The sequence below is a fragment of the Triticum aestivum genome, chromosome 2B (assembly GCF_018294505.1).
Source record: "Triticum aestivum cultivar Chinese Spring chromosome 2B, IWGSC CS RefSeq v2.1, whole genome shotgun sequence".
NCBI lineage: Eukaryota > Viridiplantae > Streptophyta > Magnoliopsida > Poales > Poaceae > Triticum > Triticum aestivum.
Genome location: NC_057798.1, coordinates 28,799,710 through 28,817,564, shown reverse-complemented (window position 1 = coordinate 28,817,564; position 17,855 = coordinate 28,799,710). Strand labels below are relative to the sequence as shown.

Here is a 17,855-nt window from a genome sequence, read left to right as displayed (position 1 = left end):
GGCTGCAGTAGGGACGTCGCAGGCGAGGCGCGCGATGACGGCGACGGCGGCGACGACAGTGACGGCAGCGACTACACCTGCTTCTACAGGCTTCTCGGCATGTAGACGACGATGGCGGCGACGGCGGCGGCTACACTTTTTAGTTTGTTTTTTAAGTTAGGCGTAGTTTTTGCATGTTTTTACATTTTTTTACAAATTTCAATGAAGTATGGCCGAGTTCCTACAAAAAATCGCCGAGTTTACAAAAATTTGAAACGAACTTCGCCGAACCCGCGGCGACCATGAGCCTATGACTGGGAGCGAACCGAACCCCAGGGCCCAATCTAGCACTGCTTATCTTCAAGCCGCTCTTTTTCGGCGCCGGGGGGCGAACGGCTGGAGATGCTCTAAGGTATGATGTAATGGGCTTGGTCCACCCGGTACTAAAAACAACTAGCCAGGGAATTCTAAAAAAACAAAACAAAATAGCCAGGGATCCAAAATCTCCGCTGACGTTCTCGAGCAATGAGCAGCAAGCTGCCGCCGGCGGCGGCGGCTGCGCCAGCAGCCAAACATCCGTCGATCCCCTCCGCCGCTGCCACCACCACCACCACCCTCGCCACCGTCGGCGACGGAACCACAACCATATCCTCGCTGGGCCAAGACCAGCTCCTCGAGATCTTCCTCCGGCTGCCCAACCTGCCGGCCCTCGTCCGCGCCGCGCTCACCTGCCGCTCCTGGCTCGGCGCCGTCCGCTCCTCCCGGCCCTTCCGCCGCCTCTTCCGCGCCCTCCACCCGGCGCCCCTCCTCGGGATCTTCCTCGAGGTCGACGTCAGCACCGCTCCCTCCTTCGCCCCCCTGCGCCGCTCAGATCTCGACCTCACCGCCGCCCTCCGCCGCGGCGACTTCTTCCTCACTTCCCTCCTGCTGGGCGACGTCGCTCCCATCGGCTGGACCGTCACGGACTGCCGCCACGGGTACATCCTCATGTGGAACTCGCGCTGTGTCAGGACCCTGACAGCTTATTCTGGTTAACTGAAGAACAGAACACCTGCACTGAAGAAACAGAGTTCAGTCTATGGGAATCGGACGGTTGGGATCAACCCAATAAGTGAAGATCGACGGCTCTCCGGTGTCCTGTTCACCGTCACCCGTTGCCGCCACCAGCCTGACTGTAACAGTGACGGCAACGGATCCTTCCGTCTCAAGTCATTGCCACCTGCTCCCAGCTATAAGGGACCCGCTCGCCGAGTCGAAGATTATCTTTCCCCTTTTCTCCAAGTGTAATAGCTAGCTACCCTTAGAACCCTAGAGTACTTGATAGAAATTGGACAGATCCTCGATCTGATCCTCTGTATCTGTAACTCTGAACCTTGAGATAATATCAAGCGGGGCTAGTTCGAGTAATTGTCTTGCTGTGATGCATTGAGGACCTGTCAATTGGTATCAGAGCCAGTGAATCTTCGGAGGCGAATCGGATCTGACCACGAACTGGGGTTGGGATCTCTCGTAAAATCCCCCAATTCGGTGTCGGGTCCCGGCGGCGGTGCAGTTCTTCGGATCGAAGGCGGCCTGGAGTAGGCATCGTTCGGCTGCAAATTGGGGAGAAACTAGGTTGCGGCTGGAACAATTCCGCCGTGGTAAAATTCCTTAGCGTATCCCTGGTTCATGCAGCATCAGAGGCGGGCAAGACGTGGAGCTTTGGCGGCGGTAGAAGGAGGTCACCGGCGAAGGTTTCAGATTCGTTCCGCTGTAAAATCCCAGAGCCGTGCGGGTCACCATGCCCACCCGAACCAAGCATATGGATGAAATTTCGGAAGAGCTCGAGGCGATGCAGACCGAACTGACTGCGCTGGGTTTGAAGTAGGACAAGATGCAAGATCAGATCGATCAGGTTAACACACGCCTACAGACAGTCGAATCCTTGGAAAAACAGTTGGGAAAGGTTGAGCTGTTGGTCGAGAACAACTCCAAGGTTCAGCAAGACATCTTCGCCATCTTGCGCGAAATGCGAGCAGAGAACCCCAACCCTCCCTCCCCTGTTCCCCAAGCGTCTGCTTCCTTGGTTGTTCAACCCAGCTTACAACAACAGAACCAGCAGAATCCAGGCGCACACGCAGCTAAGGCCACGAGAGAGACACTAATCACACCACAAGGACAGCAAACACAACTGCAAAATAGCTTGACAGGAGGAAGTGCAAGCCAGCAAACACAACCAGCACTCAGTACTACAACACAACAACAAACTGACAGAGCAATGCAATTCCTGAAGAGCATTTCCAAAGGCCCTAAGATAGATTTTCCTACCTTCAATGGAGACAATCCCCTGGGGTGGATCAGACAAGTCAACAAATACTTTCAGCTTGCTCAAATTCCTGACGAGTGCAAAGTGGATTTAGCACTGACCTATATTGTGGGGAGAGCTGATAACTGGGTCAGAAGTGCCCGAATGGAAAACAACAGATTGCCCTGGCCAGATTTTTGCAGAGCATTGTGTGACAAGTTTGCTGAATCCAGCATTTATGAGGTGCTGGAAAAATTCCACAATCTCAAACAGAACACTCTGTCAGTAGCTGCCTACACTGATAAGTTTGAAGAAGTAATGGATGTTGTCAGGGATGAACACCCATACTTGCAAGAAAATTATTATATAGTGAGTTTTGTCAATGGCTTAAAACCAAGCATCAGGTGTAACCTCAGACCACAAAGACCCACAACCCTCAGTCAGGCATATTGGTTAGCTAGAGATTATGAAAGTGGTTTGCAAGCAAAGTACCAATCATATCTCAGTCACCAAGAAAAACAGTCTCAAGCTCTCTCTGGACAGTCTAAAGCTACTCCTCCACCCGTTTCCAACTTACAAATCCCTCCACCGGCTCCAGCAACAAGGAAACCAGGAGTGTGTTGGAGATGTAATGGGCCCTGGATCCCTGGTCAGAAATGCAAACAATCTCCTGCTTTACATGCTATTGCTAGTGAAAATGACCCTGAAGATATGTCACCCGAAGAAGAAGCACAAATAGCAGTTCTAACTGCTGAAGGGCAATTTACAAAAGCAACAGATAAATGCATGCACATTTCTGCACAAGCAGTATCTGGTGATTCTTCTGAGTCCACTATAGCAGTGAGTGTTTCCCTTGGAGAAAGAAAAGGAGTAGCCCTTATAGACACAGGAAGCACAAACACATTCATTGATCTCAAATTTGCTCTAAAAAAAATTGTCAATTGATCAATACACCTACACAGAAAGTGATAGTAGCTGGGGGTGGTTCACTGAACTCAGGTGCTGTTGCTCCTAACACAAACTTCAGAATATATAATGAAGATTTCTCAAATGATCTCACTGTTCTGGAATTACAAGGATATGATATTGTTCTGGGCTGTGATTTTCTGAAGAAACATAGCCCTTTGTCCATGGATTTCGATGCAAGAACTGTGACTATCAACAAGGATAGATAGTTTGCTGTAACCTTCACAGATTGTACAGCTACAACAGCACCTAAACTCATTTCTGCTGACAAAGCAGAAAAATTGTGCTCTCAGGGAGCAGTGGGTTTTGCCATGAGCATTCAGTTTATGACCACTGTCAGTAACTATAGTTGTGTTGCTGATCATACTGAACAGAAAGCAGCAAAGGAACTTTTGCCAGTCTTGGAAAAGTACAAGGAACTTTTTACCGAACCAACAGAATTACCACCAATTAGAGAGTGTGATCATAGCATACCTCTCAAAGAAAATTCTACACCATCGAATGTGAGACCCTACAGAATTCCTCACCTGCAAAAGAATGAAATGGAACAGCAAATCAAAGTGTTGCTATCCAGACATATCATCCAACACAGCATGAGCCCATATGCTTCACCAGCCATTTTAGTAAGAAAGAAGGGTGGCACTTGGAGGTTATGTATTGACTACAGAAAATTAAATGCCCAAACAGTCAAAAACAAGTTCCCTATACCTGTCATAGAGGATTTATTAGATGAGCTACATGGAGCAACTATATTTAGCAAGCTTGATCTCAAATCAGGATATCACCAAATCAGGATGAAGCCTGAAGATATTCACAAGACTGCATTCAGAACTTACTTTGGCCACTTTGAGTTCTTAGTCATGCCATTTGGTCTCACAAATGCCCCTGCCACTTTCCAAGCATTGATGAACAAAATATTTGCTCCTTATTTGTGGAAGTTTGTGCTAATATTCTTCGATGATATTTTAATATTCAGTAAGACACCAGAGGAACACAAGGAACACTTGGCCCTAGTGCTGGAATTGCTTAAGAAACACAACCTGCTCTTAAACCAAGCAAAGTGCACCTTTGGGACACCTAATGTAGAATACTTGGGACATGTGCTATCTGCACAAGGAGTTGCAACAGATCCAGACAAGATCTCAGCTGTTAAACAGTGGCCCATACCAATAACAACAACAGAACTGAGAAGTTTCCTTGGTCTGGCAGGTTACTACAGAAGATTCATTAAAGACTATGGTATGATTTGTAGACCACTTCATGACCTGCTCAAAAAGGATTCATTCCTTTGGACTCCATTACAAACAGCAGCATTTGAGAAACTAAAGTTCAGTCTGACACATGCCCCAGTGCTGGCACTTCCTGATTTCTCTCTCCCTTTTGAACTTGAATATGATGCTTCTGGAGCTGCAATTGGTGCTGTCCTCATGCAAAAACACAAACCCATTGCTTACTACAGTCAGTCCCTTGGTCCCAAAGCTGTTGCTTTGTCTACTTATGAAAAAGAAGCAATAGCTATCTTAGAGTCTCTAAGGAAGTGGAGACATTATTTCCTAGGATCATCCTTGATCATTAAAACAGATCACCAAAGCCTTAAGTTCATCACAGAGCAGAGGATATCTGAAGGAATACAACACAAGCTTATGTTGAAATTGTTGGAATTCACTTACACCATTGAGTATAAAAAGGGCAAAGAAAACAAGGCCGCTGATGCTCTTTCCAGAAAACCTCAACTCATGACAATCTCTACTGTGGTACCTAGTTGGACTGAACAACTAGAACTTTCCTATACTTCTAATGACAGATGCAAGTCCTTGATAGCTCAACTAACTGCTGGAGCAACCGATCTCCCTTTATACAGTTATGCAGCTGGGATTTTGAGGTAGAAAAGCAGAATATATGTGGGCACAGATGAGAACTTCAGACAACAACTGCTCACAACATTTCACTCTTCACCAATTGGTGGACACTCTGGCATTAGAGCCACATATCACAGAATCAAGAACATATTCTATTGGCCCAACCTGAAAAAGGCAGTGGAGCAATTTATTCAGCAATGTCCTATTTGCCAGAGAGCCAAGGGAGAACATTGCCACTATCCTGGTCTGCTTGACCCTCTCCCCATCCCTGACATGGCCTGGAGACATATTTCAATGGATTTTGTGGAGGGCCTGCCAAAGTCACACGGCAAAGATGTGATCTTAGTGGTCGTGGACAGATTCACTAAATATTCCCATTTCATAGCCCTCTCTCACCCCTTCTCTGTCACCACAGTCCTCCAAGCGTTTATAGACAACATTTTCAAACTGCATGGAATGCCAGTGTCTATGGTAATAGACAGAGATACCATATTCACCAGCAATTTTTGGCAAGCACTGTTCAAAACTCTCGGGGTCAAACTTAATATGAGCACATCCCACCATCCTCAGTCAGATGGCCAAACAGAGCGTGTTAACCAATGTCTAGAAGCTTATCTCAGAAGCATGGCTTTTACTGAACCAAAAAGGTGGTGTTCTTGGTTATCCTTGGCAAAGTGGTGGTTCAACACATCATACCACACTGCTACAAAGTTTACACCATTCCAGTGTTTGTATGGGTTCCCTCCCCCTCAAATTGGAGAGATATCTATCCCTGGCCCTGCAGACGCCGAGGTCCAATCATTTTTGGAGCAAAGAGAACATGTACAGCAACAACTCAAACACAACTTACAAGTGGCACAAGAAAGAATGAAGAAATACGCAGATAGAAATAGAACAGACAAACAATTTCAAGAAGGTGATATGGTGTACTTAAAAATGCAACCATATAGACTTGCTGCATTCAGCATCAGAACAGGGCTTAAACTAGCCACAAAATTTTATGGTCCCTACAGAATACTACAGAAGATAGGAAATTCCTCATACAAGCTACAGCTCCCTGTTAAGGTACAGATACATAATGTGTTTCATGTGAGCCAACTCAAAAGACACTTGGGGCCAAATGCAGTCCCTGATCCAGATTTGCCCTTGGTAGATGCATCTGGCAAGATCAAAGTAGCTCCTATCGCAGTGCTGGAAACAAGAGCTGTCCCAAGACATCCTCACTTGGTCACACAGTGGTTGGTACAGTGGCTCAACATGTCACCTGACGAAGCTACTTGGGAAGACGCGGATTTCATCAAAGTCACCTTTCCGGAGTTCTTCAACCACACCATTCGCTCCTGGTTTCCGACAAATGATCCTCGGGGACAAGGATCTTCTCCAGAGAGGGGCAGTTGTCAGGACCCTGACAGCTTATTCTGGTTAACTGAAGAACAGAACACCTGCACTGAAGAAACAGAGTTCAGTCTATGGGAATCGGACAGTTGGGATCAACCCAGTAAGTGAAGATCGACGGCTCTCCGGTGTCCTGTTCACCATCACCCGTTGCCGCCACCAGCCTGACTGTAACAGTGACGGCAACGGATCCTTCCGTCTCAAGTCATCGCCACCTGCTCCCAGCTATAAGGGACCCGCTCGCCGAGTCGAAGATTATCTTTCCCCTTTTCTCCAAGTGTAATAGCTAGCTACCCTTAGAACTCTAGAGTACTTGATAGAAATTGGACAGATCCTCGATCTGATCCCCTGTATCTGTAACTCTGAACCTTGAGATAATATCAAGCGGGGCTAGTTCGAGTAATTGTCTTGCTGTGATGCATTGAGGACCTGTCACGCTGGGCCGTGGTCGCGGTGAACCCCATGACCTGGGCTGTGGACACCATCCCGTTGCCCGACGATGTCGCGGACGGGAGCCTCAGCGATTTCTCCTTCATCGGCCTCCACCTGCTTTCTTCCGAGGAGAGCCCCAGCTCGTTCGGCGTGGTCTGCATCTGCGCCGACGTGTCTAGGGTTCGCGCCGCCGTCTTCTCGTCGGGGACGAGGGATTGGGTCATCCACCCCTGGGTCGAAATCGGCGGTGAGTACGGCCTAAAGCACGGTGCTGGCATGCTGGTGGATGGTTCCATTTACTGGCCTTTCTGTGATGAGGAAACACGTGTGATCAGGATAAACACAGCTACCATGGATGTCTCCTCTCTGGATCTACCCTCGTAGGTAACTGATTACGGGCAGGCCGATTTCATCGTCGGGGACACTAAGGATGGAGAGCTCTGCTTGCTATATGCATCTGATGATTTTCACCTCCATGTTTTTACCCGTGGTGTGGACGGTGATGGAATTGGGATTTGGGTGCCGCAGCTCATACTCTCTTTGAGCGCAGAGATTGAGCGGATGACTGGGGAATCGGAGGGCAAACTCAGAGTTGTGCAAGCTAGGTCTAGATGCGTGTACGTGTGCATGATATGCATAACCCCTGCTGACACACAACACAGCTGGTTATTCTACCATTCATTGGGGACCAAGGAGATTGAGTTAATGATCAATGGGACATTTGATTACTGTGCCTATCCGTATATTATGGCCTGGCCTCCGTGTTTGATTGGTGATGATGAGGGCACTGGGCATGAAGTTGAAGGTTCTCACTGAAATCTGCAGCTGTTCGTCGTATGCGGAAATGAATGTAAAGTTGTCGGTATGAGTTTACAATTATTAGTTACTTTGTTGATGCAAAATAAGTATCTAGTTGGCATTGAAATCTGGAAGATAGTGCCTTTGTACATTAAGTAATGGTTATGCTCAGACAAACCTTTAGGTGCTTGCCCAAAAAGGCTCGCGCCCCGCTTTATATATAAAGCAAATGCCAAAGCCAACATCCAACAAGGTTCACACAAACACAAAGCCCACACGCACACGAAGTCCAAGCACAAGAAAGCAACAAGGGTTACTGCTGAGGGCACAGCTCAACAAGCCCAACACACACACACAAAAAGGCACAAGCGCCAGGAGCCAGGAGGGAAACATCCTCTAGTCGGGCTCTGGTGGTGGCGGCGGGAGCGGAGGCGCCAGGCGAAAGGCCAACGAACGGAGGTCGGTGAGGAGTCTGTCGATGGCGTCCCGGTCCTGCGGGCGGCTAAGCGGCCGCCAGAGCTGCAAGTAACCACACATTTTAAAGATGGAGTCAGTCGCACGCCGAAGGGGCACCTTCTGAATGACAAGCTTATTGCGAACCGTCCACAGGGTCCAGGCTAGAACCCCGACACACAGCCATCTAATATGTCTGTAGCGAGGGGGGAGGCTTGAATTTCCGCAAGCAGGTCAGGGAAGTTGGTGTTGCACCACTGTCCCCCAACCGTTTCGCGGAAACAAGACCAAAGGAACTGTGCCGTGTAGCACAGGAAGAAGATGTGATTAGCGTCCTCTACCGTGCCACACAGGGGGCACATTCCATCGCCAGGACCATGGCGCTTAAGAACCTCAACGCCGGTCGGGAGGCGGCCGCGGATCCATTGCCAAAGAAAGATCCGAATCTTAAGTGGGAGGCGGATGTCCCAGATAAGACCAAAGGGCTCCGGGGCTGACGAAGGGGCAATGGCCGCGTAGAGGGATTTGGTGGAGAAGCGGCCGGAGGGGTCTAGGCGCCAGGAGATGGAGTCCGGAGAATCTGCCACGTCCATAGGTAGCAGGGCGATGTCCTGGAGGAGGACATCCCAGGCAGCCACCTCAGCGGGGCCAAAAGGGCGGCGGAACGCGAGGCGCCCTAAGTCAATAAGGGCCGCCTCGACTGAGACCCGAGGGTCAACTACAATGTCGAAGAGGATGGGGAACCGGGCGGCTAGAGGGGAGCCTCCGAGCCACCTGTCCAGCCAGAACAAGGTCGAAGCTCCAGAGCCCACAGAGATGGAAGTGCCTATACGTAAGACCGGAAGCAGCCGGACGACGGCCTGCCAAAACTGGGAACCGCCCGAGCGTTGGCAGAACGCCAGTGGCTGTCCACGCAGGTACTTGTTCTGGATGATAGTAAGCCAGAGGCCACCGTCCCCATTGGCGATGCGCCAGAGCCAGCGGGTCAAGAGGGCGATGTTCATGCGCCGAGAGGACAGAATCCCAAGACCGCCCTGGTCTTTGGGTTTGCAGATGTCTGGCCAGCTGACCATGTGGTATTTCTTCTTGCCCTCCTCCCCAGCCCAGAAGAATCTGGACTGGTATTTGGCGACCTCCTGATGGAGCGTTTCATGAAGGCTATAGAAGCTCATAAGGAACCACAGGAGGCTGGCTAGCGATGAGTTGATAAGGATCACGCGCGCCGCCTTCGATAGCCAACGCCCTTTCCAGGGCTCTACGCGATGTTGCATACGGGTCACCGTGGGGCGGAGGTCCGCCACGGTGAGGCGCGAGTCACTAATGGGGATCCCCAGATAGGTCGTGGGGAAAGAACCCAGCCGACAGTTAAGCCGGTCGGCAATGGACTGTGCGTCCTCAGAGGGGTAACCGAGCACCATCACTTCGCTCTTATCAAAGTTGATGGTGAGGCCCGACATTTGTTGGAAGCACAGAAGAAGGAACTTCAGGTTGGAGATCTCTAAGGCAGACCCCTCGACCATAATAATGGTGTCATCCGCGTATTGTAGAAGGGAGACCCCTCCCCCTCCAACAAGGTGCGGGACAAGGCCTCTAATATGCCCAGCAGCCTTGGCCTTATCCAAGATGGCGGCCAAGGCATCCACAACCATGTTGAACAAGAACGGCGAGAAGGGATCTCCCTGCCGGACCCCGCAGAGGGTAGGGAAGAAGGGCCCAATGTCGCCGTTGATGTTCACCGCAGTCCGACCACAAGAGACGAGCTGCATGACTCGGGTCACCCAACGGTCATCGAAGCCCTTGCGAAGAAGGACTTCCCTCAGGAACGGCCAGTGCACCGTGTCGTAGGCTTTGTGGAAGTCCAACTTGAGAAAGACCGCCCTATGGCGCTTCAGGCGGACCTCGTGGAGCACTTCGTGGAACACCAACACCCCATCCAGGATAAATCGGCCTTGAATGAAGGCGGATTGGTTCGGGTGGGTGATAGTGTCCGCAAGGAGGGTCACCCTATTGGCGTACCCCTTAGCCAGGATCCGAAAAATCACATTAATCACTGTGATGGGGCGGAACTGACGAATATCGGAGGCGCCCGGGACCTTGGGGATGAGGGTCACCACCCCATAATTAAGGCGACCCAGGTCCATGGAGCCCGAGTAGAATTCCTCAAAGAGAGCCATGACCTCCAGCTTGATGGTCGGCCAGAACGTCTTGAAGAAAGCCACTGGAAGACCGTCAGGTCCCGGGGCCGAGGAGGGGTTCATCCCCTTAATGGCAGCGAGGACCTCCTCCTCGCTGAAGGGGGCAACCAAAGCCGCATTGGCTTCAGCCGAGACTACGTGCGCGCCCGACCAAATGTCGGGGGCGAGACTAGCCCCACTGCACGGGGTGGGGGTAAATAAGGCCCTATAGAAGCCATCCACATGACAGCGGATGGCCGCTGGAAGAACTAACGGCGAGTCTCCATCCCACAGGCAGTGGATGGAGTTGCGACGGCGCCGGCCGTTCGTGACCGCCTGGAAATAGGCGGTGTTGGCATCGCCCTGTAGCACCCACCTCTGGGTACCACGCAAGCGCCAGTACGCCTCCTCATCCGTGTAGATGGTGGAGAGCTGGTCCTCCAGGTCGTAACGAATCAGCCACTCGTCCGAGGAGAGCCCAGCCGAGTCCGCGCGAGCATCCAGGGTTTGAATAGCAATCAGGATGGACTTCTTGCGCTCTCTAAGGTCCCGGCCAAGATTAGCCCCCCAACCCTTCATGAACTGGCGGGCTAGCTTGGCACAAAAGTGCGATGAATCGACCGCGGACATGGAGCGATGGGGTGCCGACCTAGCGAAAATCCAGCGGGCGACGACGGCCTCCCGAAAGCCGGTCTGATTGATCCAGAAGAGCTCGAACCGAAACCGCGGCGGGGAGGGGGGGCGCTCGTCGGCGGTGGAGAGGAGAAGGGGGACATGATCGGAGCCAATCCGGGTGACCGCCCGGAGCGATGCCAAGGGGCATCGCAATTCCCACTCCGGGGAAACTAGGACACGATCCAGCACGGATTGTGTCGGTACAGCTTGCCGGTTGGTCCAAGTGAATCTGGCACCTGACCGGTCAAGCTCACGGAGCCCCAGCTCCGCGATCCAATCATTGAATAATTGCATCCGGGGGAAATTAATCCGGGAATTATTCTTCTCATCCGGGGATCGGATGAGATTGAAGTCACCCCCCACTAAAACTGGGAGGGGAGAGTTAGAGATCTTCAGCTGCAGCTCGTCAAGGAACGCCGGGGAGCGGCGGTGGTCCGCCGGTCCGTAGACAACAATGACCTCCCATTTGAAGTTCAGGGCCCGCTCGAAGATCTCCATACTAACGAAAAATTCCCCTCTATCCATGCCTCCCACCTCAAATGTGGTATCCTTAACCCCTAAGAGGATGCCACCCGAGTGGCCTGAGGTCCCACTAGAAGGGAGCCAGTGCCACGCGAAGAGGTGGGGGCTCAGATGTTCAAGTTCCTGCAGGGTGAACTCAGAGCGGAGGGTTTCTTGGATGGCCACAATGTCAATATGTTCATCCCGGATGTACTCGATGAGCTGGCGGCGACGACCATCATGGCCGAAGCCGCGGAGGTTCCAGAAAAGGGCCCGCATCTAAACCCCCATCGGGGGGCTGCTTGACCCCAGAACACGAGAGGCGCTTTGCGCGCGAAGGGCGGTCGTGCAAGACCGAGTGCGTCCACGGATAATCCCGTCGGCCACCGGAGGAGCCGGAGCCGGGGGCCGCAGCAGGCGGGCATGAGTCTCAGCCAGCCTGCCGTCGAGGATCTCCCGGGCCCTAATGGCCGCGATCTGTTCTAAGGGGGGACCGACCTCCCCCCTAAAGACAATGGCCGAGTCATTGGCCACCTTAGCGAGGTGGCCGAGGGGGGCGGCCTCGAGAGCAGAGAAGGAGCAACGAGAAGAACTGGGAGGGGCGGGATCCACACCTGACTCGAGGTTCCGGACCGCGGCGCGGAGCTCCGCCCGCTCGGCGACGGAAGGCGCATGAGAGTCGCCCGGCCGCGACGCCTCTAGGCGGGCGCTGCGGCGAGAGGACGTCACCGGCGTCGAGGTGGAGTGGGGCCTCCTGGCGTACGCCACCGTCGGAGGAGGGTGCGCGGAGGCCGGGGAGGGGACGTCCACTGCCACCGAGGCGTCAGGAGAGGCCGGCGAGGTGAGGTGGGAGCTGGACGGCACCTCCGCGGGGTGAGGATCGGCCGACCCCAGCGCCGCCCTGACCGCGGCCCCCGAGGGTGGAGGAGATGGGGCAGACGGGGCAAGGGCGACGGGCTCCTCAACACCACCAACCCCGGAAGACACCGGGGAAGGTGAGTCGGCGGAGGGCGTGGGCGCAGCCCCTGGTGGCGTGAGGCGGCGGGCAGAGGCGGCGTCGGGGGAGCGGGGTGACGATGGAGGGGCGACGAGGAGACTCACGCTGGAGATGACGCCGGTCGACGCCGACGAAGACGGGGAGGGAACCAGAGGGGTGGCCAGGCGGAGGGCCACCGCGAGATCGGTGGCCGACACCCGGGTACGCCCCGCCCCCGACCCGCAGGAGGGTTGGGGGGGTCCAGAGACGGGGAGCGAGAGTGCTCCGACTCATCCTCATCCTCGGCCGGGTCGTCGAAGCGGGAGGAGCGCGAGCGGCGGTGGTGAGAGTCGTCAGCATCAGCAGGGCCCCCCCAAGAGGCCGCCAGCAGAGAGGTGGGGGCGGCCGACGTGGGACGGAGGCTCGGGACGGATCTTGAGGTCATAGCCGTCATCGTTGAAGAAGACACGGATCGTGACGTGGAGCTTGGAGGAGTCTAGGCATTTCACCTTAACCCGGACCTCCTCCTCCTTGCGCAGGGAGAGCTCGTCCACCACCACCACCCTGCCCAGGATCTTGGACATACTGCGGATGACCCGCTCGGAACGGGCAACATCAGGGAGGCCGGAGATGAGGAGCCAAGCCGTGTCCAGGGTAGCGACGGCTCTGGGATCCCACTGCGGCTCAGAGATGTTCACCACGATGTCGTTGAGAGCCAGGGTGATGTTGTTGCTGCGCGTGCAGAAGCCCATGCTCATCGCGTCAGGGAAGACCACTGAGAAGGAGCTGGGAGCCGTGGGGGTCACCTGCCAGTCCCACGTGCATCTGCACAAGTGGTTGAGCTCAGCCTCAATCAACTCCGGGGTGGCGACGGCCTCGCCCACAACCGTCACCAAAGCCAGCAGCGAGGGGGAAGGCGGGGCGAGCTCGGGCACCTCGATGTGGAAGAAGGCCAAGTCCTCGATGCCGTGCCCATACATCATGAGCTCCTCCGACACCGGGCGGTCCGGACAGAGAATCGCGGGGTGCCCGGTATCCTTGCAAAGGTAGCACGTCGGTGGGTTGGGGCACGCCACCTGGAAGTGTCCGGTCAGGCCGCAGTTGAAGCACGGCTGAGCCACGTTCGAGGCGGTGGTACCCGGAGGAGGAGCTGCGGTAGCGGTGGAGGTGGCGACTTGTGGGCGCGGCGGGCCCTTCTTCTTCTTCTTCTTGGATCCCGGGCGTCCCCGGTTGCCGCTGCCGCCGTTGGCCGGCAGAAACGCAGCCTGGGAGCAGGGGGGCTGGTAGCGGCGGGAGGGGGGAGCGTCGGTGTCGTTGTTGGATGGGAGCGGGCGGGGCGGCGAAGGGGACCGGTCCCGGCGCCGGGTCGGCGAGGGGGACCGATGCCGAGGGGGCGGCCTAGCCTCCCGGGCCGGAGACCGGCCCCGGTCGCGGGGCTCCCCCCGCGGAGAGGAGCGGCGTGAGGGCGAGCGGGAACGGCGGTCGCCGCGGGCCGGGGAGCGGCGCGAGGTGCGGGAGGGGGAGAGGCGGGTCTCGCGCACCGGAGAGGGCCGCGCCGGCCGGGAAGAAAGCTGCTGCCGCAGGTCTTCCTCGCGCCGGCGGCCGTCGAGGGAGGGGCGTGGGGGATCGCGGCGGTCGTCCGCCCGGCGCTTGGGGCGCCCCGCATCGTCCCCCCATTCCCGAGGCATGGGTGGCGCGGAGGGGGACGGGGGAGGGCCGGTGGCGCCGGCGAGGAGGAGTCGAGGCGGGGCGGCCGTGGCCGAGGGGACGGGGCTGGGAGCCGGCGACGCGGGGGTGGGAAGGAGTGGGGGCGAGGGAACCCTACCGGCGGCCAAATAGACCGACGCGGTGGGCCGGCCGTCGCCATGGGGCGAGATTGGGCCAGTCGGGGCCCATCCGGCCTGCCAAGTCGACCCACCCAGGTCACCGAGGCCGGTCGCCCATGGGCCGCACCCACCGTTGCCGTCCCAAGAGGGGGCCCAGGAACCCGGTTCGTGGGCCGGCCCAAAAGCAACGCGGCCCGAAACGTCCGCCCCGGGGTGACCAAGCGGGGCGCTAGGGTTTCCCCGAGCACCACCGCGGTGGCCGCCGGCGGGGGCGTACGGGGGCGGCGAGGGGGAGGCGGGCCGGAGGACCGGCCGTGGGGATGGGGACCGGCGGGCCGACCGGAGGGGAGGAAGGGGCGGAAGGGTTCCGGCAAGGAGCGACCGAGGCGAGCGCGGGCGGGGACGCCGGGGTCGGGCCGGCCGGTGCAGGCGACGACGGAGCAGAGGGGAGGCCGGCGGCGGGCGTGGGCTTCCAGGAGGCAAGCGCCGGGCCCCGGTCGGCGCGGCCGGCAACACCCCAGCTGCCAGCGCGACGCCGCCGGGGGGGGGGGGGAGCCCAGCCCCAAAGGCCGAGGCTTGCGGCACCCGAGCCGGGGGGCGGCCGGGGGGAGATGCCGGCGCCGGCCCGACCCGCGGGTCGGCCGATCCCCCACCCCTAGGAGAAGGGCCACCAGCGAGGACAGGCGGCGGCCGTGGCGGCGCCTTGAGGGGGACTCGATCCCGGCAAACGACGGGATGGCCGGCCGCCAAGTCATCGGCCTCGGCGATGTCAGCCCACAGCAGCCGCGGCGAGCCGGAAGGGGGCGGCGAGGGGGGGGGGGCGGACGCCGGCGGGGGGGCGGGGCTCGAGGGCGGGGAAGGCGGAGGGGGCGTCCGGGCGGCCACGGCGCCCGCGCCGCCGGGAGCGTCGCCAAGCGCCAATCGCCAGAGGGCCATCTCTTTCCCTTCCCTTTCCCGCTATAGCATTTCAATCCCAAAGTAGCTATTTTTCCCTTTAGGTGCTTTAAAACTATTGCTACAAATCTGGAGATAATGAATCTTATTGTAGATTGGATTTTCATCTGTTGTAACTTTCTATGGAATACTGTTATGGTATCTTTGCTGCTAAGTCCCATTGCTTAATTTGTGTCTACCGTTTGTCTTTGTGTTTGTCATTTACTGAGAGAAAAACACAGGACTGCTAGTTCTGGGAAGTGATCATAATAAACTCTGAATGAAATGAACTTTTGGACATGCATCTGTGATTCTAACAAGAATCCCTTCATATCTTTTTACCGTACGATCTCTTCATATTTTAGTTTGCAAATTTTCTTTTCTTTCAACCTTTGTTGTTCTTTGTTGCGCCCACAGCTAATAATATAAATCAGCTTTTAAGTGCTTAATTATTTTTTATTATCTTCAAGACCTAACTTTAATGGTGATGTAGTTACTTGCTACTTGTTATACTTGTATTTCAGTTCACAGTGTTAGGCAGTTGGTCCCTTGCTTGACTGGACATCGACGAGTTTTGAAAAATAGCTGTTTGCATTCTTTCTGCTTCTGGTGTAGCTCGGCGGTACCGTTTTGCTCTATATTACCTGCAATTTATGTCCAGTGTTTGAAATTGTCGTATAAGATCACCTTGTTGGACGAAAGCTGAATTTGAAAATGTCATGTGTCAACTATGTTCCAGTTTCTTCAGAGCATAAGATCACCTTATTGCAACTTGCAAGAAAATTGTTGTGTTTTTCAATGTTTTTTTAGAAGAGTAGAATCGCACAAGTTGCGTCCTAAAGCATAGCACCAAAGGGTAGAATTTGCACAAGGTTAACATGCCGCTTTGTTGGAGACTAACACACTGCTTTTGTGACAGCAACAGCAGCAGCAGGGGAGATTTGCGTGTAAACTGCAAGGTTGTCGTGTTCGGTGTTGAACGCATGTATGTTGACTGATCATGGAAAGTTGGGAATCAAATCATGCATTTGATTTGATTGGTTTGTAGGAAGAATGTATTGCCAGGTTGTTTCAGGTATTGAGTGGTCAATGCTTAGAATGATATAGTGAACCTGCTGCTTTGCCAAATATCATGAATCGTGTAATCTACTGTTGTTTCAGAACATTCAATTATATAGTGAGTTCAAGCTTCAGTATGTTGTTTTCAAACACAACATTTTTTGGCAACGATTTCAGAATGGGTACACAGACGAGTTCAGGGGAATTTCATTCGCAGAGATGTGAATTTGAGGGAATTCTCACCTATGAATCTGTGATATTCAGATACGTTGAAATTATTGGCACGATGCTGGAGTTTAATGAGTTTTATGGAAGTTTGCAAAAAAAATATCCCATCTGCTGCATACTTTGTGTGGAACACTGCTACTATGTTGCATTGGCTGCTATGGCTCATTGAATCTTTGAACATTCATGTGTGCTTTTAAGAAGAATCTTTGAACATGCATGTGAGGTTTTAACAAGAATCCCTTCATACATATTATTGTTTTACTAGCAAGATCTGCTAACTGGAGGCAACAACTTTCTTGTGACTTCTTATACTTGTATTTCTGGTGGCTTTAGTTGTGACTAGTTATAATTTTCATTTCAGCAGTTGATTGACGCATTGTTGGAATAGATATCAAGGTATCTTGGAAGTTATAGCAAAGATTGAGTAAAATGGAATTCTAAACATGTATCCGTGCTTCTAACAAGAATTCTAAATATACCAATTGCTAGCAAGAATTGTGAACTGTCATCTTTGTATTGCAGAAGCTTTTAAATTCTTTAGCATGAGTTTCTTCAAGTTTGGTTGTTCCTGCTGCATATGCCCAAGCTAAATTCATGATTTAGCTTGTACCTAGTGCTTGACTAAAATAGTAATATTTTCCCACCTACTAGCTCTTGCCGAGGCTTATTGGTGACTTGTCATACTCAGCGTCAATTAATTTGGATCGGAGGGAGTACTTGTATTTGGTGCCTTGATGGACTAGAATACTACTCCCTCTGTCCGAAAATACTTCTCATCAAAATGGACAAAAAAAGATGTATCTACAACTAAAATACATCTAGATACATCCCTTATTATTCATTTTGATGACAAGTATTTCCGGACGGAGGGAGTAGATAGCTAATATGGAACCGGCTTTTCATTTTTCCGCATCTCTATACTCATGTAGATATCTTTAAGGATGAAAGTCATGCCATGTGTTGTGACAGATATGTATTTACAAGAATTGTTTTATTATTTTCCCCTCAAGTAGTTTTGAGGTGCTATATTGTTTGTATTGCTTTTGCTGGTCAACATGTAATGTAACTATGTAACCTATCACTCTTTAACACAGTAGGATTAATTGTTTCTTCTGTTGAAATACAACAGTGGGACAGTCACTGGGGCAATATCCCGTCGTAAGTTGAGAGACCAGTTCCTGGCTGCCCTATCTTGGCCTCCACCTGTAATGGTATTGATACTGTACCTGCTAGTTTTTGGAGAGACACTTATGGAATGATCGAAACTGCAATGGAATGGTACTGAACCTGCTAGCTGTTGTTGTTAGCTCTGTGAAG

General features: G+C 53.4%; 1 pseudogene; it reads left to right on the top strand.

Moving 5' to 3' along the window:
* Positions 1–500: 500 nt before the first annotated feature.
* Positions 501–7,885, top strand: LOC123040130 (uncharacterized; annotated as a pseudogene).
* Positions 7,886–17,855: the final 9,970 nt, after the last annotated feature.